The sequence below is a fragment of the Drosophila subpulchrella genome, chromosome 2L (genome assembly GCF_014743375.2).
Source record: "Drosophila subpulchrella strain 33 F10 #4 breed RU33 chromosome 2L, RU_Dsub_v1.1 Primary Assembly, whole genome shotgun sequence".
NCBI classification, from domain to species: domain Eukaryota; kingdom Metazoa; phylum Arthropoda; class Insecta; order Diptera; family Drosophilidae; genus Drosophila; species Drosophila subpulchrella.
Genome location: NC_050610.1, coordinates 4052332 through 4058772, shown reverse-complemented (window position 1 = coordinate 4058772; position 6441 = coordinate 4052332).

Here is a 6441-nt window from a genome sequence, read left to right as displayed (position 1 = left end):
ATCGTAAATATGAACGTGGATATCTCGGAAACTATCAAAGATATAGAATCAGGATTTCAGATTTAGATTCCGAACCTTTGTACGCAGCGCAATTTTGATACGCGAATATGCCACGCCCACTCTAACGCCCACAAACCGCCCAAGCCTGTGGCGCCCACAATTTTCATGCTAGATACAAAATTTTAACTGAACTGTATCGGTCTCGTCAATACCTATCGATTGACCAAAAAAAAATTTGCCACGCCCACCCTAACGCCCATAACGCTTAAATCTGTCTATCGCCGGTAGGTGGCGCATTTCAGTCTTGCTTTGCTGCTTGCTTATTTCCATTTCCCTTTGGTCCCTTTAGCTGAGTAACGGGTATCTGATAGTCGAGGCACTCGACTATAGCGTTCTTTCTTGTTTTTGGTATTTACTTTTCATTGGGATAAAATCACACTTCGAGAAAAGGTGTCTGAATTTCAAATTATCAAGATTTTTAATGGGTTGGTAAGAGAAAACGCATGATTTTACAGACACGATATACTTCAAGAGCCTCAAAATACATTTGAACTGCATTGCAAAGATCTTAAACTTTTTATTTTGCACAAAAAGTATCTTTAAACCGTCCTTCATCAAAAATGTAACCTTGTTTTGTAGCTCAGCTACTGTTTCCTAAGGATACTTCTGTTATACATATATTAACGTCTTTACACTTTCTCTATTTGTAAATGATACAAGATAATATGGTTTAATTGTGTTTAAAAATTGCAATAAGGGGCGGATATTCTGGGGGTCTGGAGTTAAGACTTCAGTTGGTCTTGGGGGAGGATCGTGTTTCTGTCGCATTTTTGTACTTTAAATCTAACATGTTAAGGCAATAGCAATATTTTTCAGTAGGTAATCTACAAATAACCTATAGTTTCTAAGATTACAGAATTTATCACACTTAAAGCCTTTGATTAAAGTACTAAACATGACCAACAATTTCAACAGTCGACTTCCGCAATCTTGAAAAGTATTCAGAATAAAATATGATTGCCTATAAGTAGCTTAATTATTTTTCTTCCCTTTTGTGCAAAGTTAATGATCCTTAAAGGGGAAAGGGGGATTCATGACACCTCTCCCATACTTTCCATAATCGATGCATCCCTGGCCATGGTCATGTGCGAGACTTTTAAATTAGCACTCAAATGTGTCAAGAACCCAGCATCATTATTCCACGAACCTAAGACCCTCGTCCACGTCCAGAGATCCAGTCCAAATTATGCCTGTATGTACGGACTTTTTGACATGGGTCGGTCCCGGCACCGGTGCCATCATATGTCATAATTATAGCTGCTCCAGTTCGGGTCCTGGCTGGAACCTGCTCCAGTTCCTGCTCAGATATTGATAATTGGCCCAGAAGTATGACCAACTGGGCCTGCGGCTGCCCAAGTCTAGACGAAAAGTGTCGGTTTTTGAATATTTTGACAGTTGGCACTTGATGGGACCAATAAATTTAAACAGCCCAAGGGCAATTCGACTTTCAGCTGTTTTTTTTTATTCAACAACCTTGTGAAGCTTTTGCGATTAAGGAATGGTAGTGTGACTTTTACTCCTTAATTGCAGTAGTAATCAACTAAGATGATATGTAAGGCTTGTTCAATATCTTTAATATTTTTATTATTTTGAGCAAATGACACTGTGTCCTGTGCATATACACTTAAGGGTTTTTGAGTGTAACCGCAGTTTTGTTTTCAAATTCTGAAAGTACTCATCGAACGGAATTTGGCTTTCCTTTAGGTTAATATGATTGTTAATACTTTTATTACTAAAATGTTATAATGAATGACATTTATTAAATACAAAGTGATTTTTTTTACCTGATCTTACTTTAGAACAATTACTAAGATATGTGTATATTCACTTGTGATTATCTTAATTTTAGAAATTGAAGATGTATTTATTTAAAACCCTTTTTCTTGCAACCGCAGTATTTGTGACCTCCTCTAAAGATTAGGAAACTGAAATGAGGTCCGAAACTTATCACTGGGATGGCCATGTAGAGCAGGGATCTGCTCCAAGGCGGGGATCAAGAGAAGTTGGTAAACCCATTAAGCGGCAGCCGACCGATAAACTCCACTTGAGACACGCGATGCACTGCCCGGATGTGATTTATGTGGCTTTTAGGATATTTTATTAAAATGCATATTCGTTGCTCGGATGTCACCGTCGGCGGCCGTTCAGTGTTTATGATTTTCATAAGCTCGCCGGCCATTGGTCAGTTGCAGCAGCTACTGCAGCATCCATTGCTCGGGAGGAGGACAACCAGGAGCCGGAGGAGCGGGGAGCTGGCTGGAGAAGTGGTTCCTGTTCGGCGGCCAGGTTGTACGTCATAAATTGTCACCGCAGGCAGACCCATACCCATACCGATACCCATGCCCAGACCCAGTCGCAGTGTCAGGTGAAGATACTGTATCTGATCGCTGCGACCGTTGCGGGTCATAAACAAGCGGACCCGCGACCAGGTCCTCGGATCTGGTCTGGTTCCCTCCCGGCCACCATTGCTCCGCTGGCTGCACTTCCTTTTGGCTTTAATTAAAGCAGTTTGCCCCGTCTTCATTTTTGTATCTTCTGCCTGGAAGAAGTTGTATTTGTATCTTTGCGTTGGGGGTCGGGGTAAACAACAGCCGAAACAGTCATCAACGTTGGCTGGGGCTTAGAGCGGATTCGTTTATCAGTTTATTTAAATTTTCCTCGCATGTATGGTGGGTTTGGGGTGGGTGGCTGTGGCTCTGGATCTGGCTCGTATTTATGCCCATAATCAGGGCGCATGGAATCCCGTTAAGTCGCGTCATAAGGCGGTTCGCCATTTTCGCTTATCGTCATCTCAGGCCCAATAGAAGGCTCTTTCCGAGTCTCGGATTCAGATTCAGATTCGGTTACAGCACCCAGCCCCAGCCACAGCCCCGCCCCCAAAAGACTGAGCCGAGTTTTATTGTTGCCTCTGAGAAATTGGATTCGTATCAGTGGCACACATCCACATTTATTCAGATACACATAAGCCCACGCCCACACGTACAGTTTATGGCAACTCATATCTGGCAGATATAAAAGTGAACACCCCCCCAGTACCATGAAGCAGCAGTTGGTAGGGAAAAGAGAGACACAGAAAGAAATGATTCTGCATAAAATAGTTATCACTTAGTAGGTAATGTACAGACTTGGTTATAAGCCCCTAAAATATCTGTCATCCTTAACTAAAACCTTTAAGGGTCATTTTAAAAGGTCTTATATTATGAATTGTATAAGAAAAATAATATAGTAAATATTTGAAAATAGGTCTAGGAAATATTTGAATAACTGTCTTTTGAACTTTTTCTGTGGATAAATTCGTCATTTATTCAAAAAAACTATTATTTTCTTAAATCAGTTCAGTAATTTTCAGAATTTACTCAAAAGTGCTTTATTTTATTTTCAAACTTGCCATGTACTAGATTTTGTAAACTGACTTTTGTTTTACAATGACTGAATGGCCAACATTTAGACACCTTTGATATTGTGATATTTCATTCTCAAAATATTCAAATATTTGTTGATATTTTTATAAGTATAATAAAAAGAAAAAGGATAAAGACGAGTTAGAATAAGCATCAACAAAAAGCCCGCCATTTTGTAAGAAAATCTCCAAACGACAAGAACGTCGAAGAAAAATGATAATAAAATAACACAAATATGGCAGAGGGAAATGCTCGTTATGCGAGGATTTTCTTCTAGCTCCCGACTCTTCCTTCTATTCTTTTCCATTTTATTTTTATTTTATGTATTTGCCACATAAGCAGCTTAAGTGGCAGCAGAGGGGGATAGATAGGGCTCCAGGCATATACGGATTTACATAAAAACATACTCGTGTGTGTGAGTTTATACATACTCTGTATGCCATATCAAAGGCAAAAGGATCAGGCATAATGCCGACGTCGCCGCATGTGCCATAATTTGCAGAAAAGTGCCAGGACAGCCACCCAACCACACAGCCCCAATCCAATTCCGATCCCATTCCCATTGCCATTTCCACCCAACCCGGCTGGCATTAAAATGCCTTTCGAACAAGGATAACATTTTCGCTTTCTTCCAGGACGAGGGGTATATGGCACATGGGGGCGAAATGGGTGCATGCCATAAAAACAATAGCGCACATAAATTTTGCACAAATATATAAAGTATGCAAAAAGGCATAAAAACGAATGAAAAGATGGGGAAGGGGATTTCCCGGGAAATGAGCTGTGGGGGAAAACCCCTCACAAAAACACACTCGTACAAACGTGCACATACACGAAAATCGTAAAACATAAGTAAGGATACGAAATATTTGCGATTTCATTTCGTTTTTCTTTTTTCCGTTTTTATTTTCGCACAGATTTCGCAAGAATTTTAACAAGGTTTTTGTATGGTAAAATTATTTAGGGAACACCGGGAAAATGGTAAATGGAATAGATATTATTCTTAAAAATATAACGAAATGTTTTAAGTAGAAAATGTTTTCATTGTCCTTGAATCAAGTTAAAATGGCGGTATTTACATAGTTTATGTTAACAACTAAACTATTAGTCCGGTCAGTTGTGTATACTTATCAAAAAGTGGTTAAATAAACTTAATTTAACTTTTCTTTTCTCACCATTTCGTTCTAATATTTAGAACATTGATAACAAAAAATACTTACACAAGTTCTCAATTCTTGAATATATCCCACTGTGAAGTCAATATAATAAGCATTATCATTATCATTATCCAATTTTGTATTAATTTTTGACTTACAGGCTTAAATATATATATTTCTATTGTAAAAAAAGGAATTAAAAACTTTTTGAGTTATTTAGCTGTTACACAGAGAGAATTCTGACGTTCTCATCTGAGTTGAAAATGTTCTTAAAATGAGAACTCAAAATGTTTTCTTTGTAATTGAATGAAGTTGAGTTTGTACTTAACATTTAGCACGTAGTTCTTAAATCAAATTCAATTTGTTCCCCGAAACCCTATAATCTGATAATTTTCTTAAAGTAAGAACGGAAAGCAAGAAAGCACTACACGGTTTTTAAGAACGAATGTTCTCAATTCAAGCACAGTGTTCTTGGATTTTTCTCCTTGTTAAAATATTTGTCCGATCGAAATTCAAATCTTGTTAGTTAATTGCATTTCAAATCTTTGAATGATTTTTCCATATGTTTCGTCGGAACATCACTATCGATACGAAGTTTATCAGGACCTTTTAAATCCATCATATTTACGTAATGACACCAACAGCACCCACTCCAGGACATCCCGATATCGGGGGATATCAATCTTCTGCATTAGTCGAGGCAATCGGAACAAATGCGATGGCCGGAGGGCATTCACATTCACGCATCTCCATCTTTCACGGGGTCACAGATGTTGGTATTTGCCGGCGTCATCGTCGTCACCCGTAATTGGACATCGACAGCGGGTCAAGTGCTGTTCCTCCTCCTGAATTCACCCCTCACCTCACGGTATGTGATTTTCCTTGTTTTCCATTTGATTTTCCGTTTTTTTTCACCGCTTTATCCCTCTGCCAGAGTTTGCCCAAGTGCATGAATTTGTCGTTTTCAGAAATTTATGCTTTTTAGTTTGTTTGCTGGTTCTCGGTGGTGGAGGGTGTGGCGGCATAGTTTTATGAGTGGACCCTGTGCGCTGGCCATCAGAAGTCGTCCCTGGCCGGGGTAACTCCATGTGTAATTGGGAATTTATTAGTCGCCAGAGACTCATTTACATTTCTTCCTGTGGGGATGGAGTGGGCGGCATCGCAGGACGAAGTGCGGGTGTGCAGGACACTGGCTGATCCATCGGACGTTGCTGTAATTATTAGCCATTCTTTTATTTATGGCAAACAAAGTTTTGATTTATCCCGGACAGGCTGTATTCTCAAGACGAATGCCGGGAACTCGGCCAATAAATTTCCGAAATTGTCTATCGCTCTGCCGTACAGAACTGATTTATTACTAATTGCTAGTCATAAAGAATGGAGGAACACCTGGCGTTTATTTACTATCTTCTATTAACTTACATTAATTCGTTTTCATGTGATGTTGGGAATTAAGCTTTACATAAAACAAATCTGGTATTACTAGTTTTAAGCTAAAAATAATTATAATTTTAACATAGGTAAATGAATTATGAAACCTCAAAGTACTTATTATTTTTCCAAACATATGTTACAAACAAAATGCTCGATCGGCCGAATCAATGATTTTATTACCACTTAAAAGCCTTCGATTAGTGTAGGTCGTTGCATGGGAAAAATTTAATCTGATACAAGTTTGCTGCCCAGAAGAGTTGAGTAGTATGTTATTACTTGATCTTTTTAAAATGTTTCTGAATTGGCACTTATTTGTCTTTACTTACTAAGAAATATATACAAAAATATTTTGTCTAGGTGTATAAAAGGCATGAAATGTAAAAAGTAGT